The 1,281-nt window shown below is 27.7% G+C and overlaps 1 protein-coding gene and 1 long non-coding RNA gene across 2 annotated transcripts in view; one reads left to right on the plus strand and one right to left on the minus strand.

The window, feature by feature from the left end:
* LOC124420805 overlaps positions 1-1,281 on the minus strand; it is a 51,683-nt gene that overhangs the window by 42,192 nt on the left and 8,210 nt on the right. The gene's annotated exons all lie outside the window — the stretch shown is intronic.
* Positions 1-1,281, plus strand: part of LOC111676908 (centrosomal protein of 135 kDa) — a 6,662-nt gene that overhangs the window by 1,178 nt on the left and 4,203 nt on the right. The gene's annotated exons all lie outside the window — the stretch shown is intronic.

The following is a 1,281-nucleotide window of genomic DNA, read 5'->3' on the forward strand; positions in this document are numbered from 1 at the left end:
CTAGACTTTAGTCTATACTATAGACTAGACTTTAGTCTATACTATAGACTAGACTTTAGTCTATACTATAGACTAGACTTTAGTCTATACTATAGACTAGACTTTAGTATATACTATAGACTACACTATATTTCAGACAATATAGATAATAAAGACCAGATGATAAACTAGACTTTTTCAATTTATTCAATTTATTGGTAGCTAATACTTTATTATAATAAAAGGACATTACATAAAGATTCTCTCTTTAACATTCAATATAAAATTCATTGTATTTAAACTTGGCGTTTTTGCAAAATGTTTTGCACTCTATTGCAAACAAAATATTCCCTACATCTATCATATAACAACTGGTCTAGCCAGTTTTTTGTTAAAGGTAACGAATAAAACGCCAACAGCCAAGAGCTAAATACAATAACGAATTTTACTTGTATATTTTTACTATAATTCTCAAGATCTTGTCATTTTGACTCTCTCAAGTTCGCATAGTTTATTTACGTCAACTCTCACCCACACACTCTCTATTTTTGTTGGTTTTTAAAGCTTAGTATGTAGATTTTATTAGTGCTTTTAACCAGACTTGGAAAATTTAGTGCAATGTATTTTTTTTTAGCAAAAGATTTTTTCATCTGCCCAAACTGAAATCTTAAAAAAATAAAACTACAAAATTTAAGATAATCGTTCTTAGAAGTCCGCATATATTGAACCATTTTTAAGATTATATTGCAAAGTATCTAAATTTTCAGTTTTTAATGCGCAACCATTTCAAAATCTCAATTTTCCATTCCTGTTTTTGAACAGTAGTTTTCGTATTCTTTTTTTTTAAGTTGTCGTTGTTGTGTTAGTAAGAGTAGTTAGTATTGATGATTTAACATTAATGAAATTGTAAAATATTCGTAGACATAAAAAAATACAATAAGACATCGATAATTAATAGTCTAAAGCCGATATTTTTAAGTGAAGAATACACATGTAGTTTATTTAGTATCAGTGTGTATGTGAGTTTGTACGTGAGCCGTAATAAATATTTACTACGAATCATGTATTTTTGCGGTTATATACATTAGGGTGACGCAAAAATTCTAGACTATAGATAAAACTATAGATCTATAGTAACTATGTTTTATTAGATTAGACTCTAGATTATAATATAGACAAAACTATAGACTAGATTAGACTAGACTATAGACTAGACTGTAGACTAAACTATAGACTAGACTATAGACTAGACTATAGACTAGACTATAGACTAGACTATAGACTAGACTATAGACTAGACTA

Source organism: Lucilia cuprina, chromosome 6 (genome assembly GCF_022045245.1).
Source record: "Lucilia cuprina isolate Lc7/37 chromosome 6, ASM2204524v1, whole genome shotgun sequence".
Classification (NCBI taxonomy): Eukaryota; Metazoa; Arthropoda; class Insecta; order Diptera; family Calliphoridae; genus Lucilia; species Lucilia cuprina.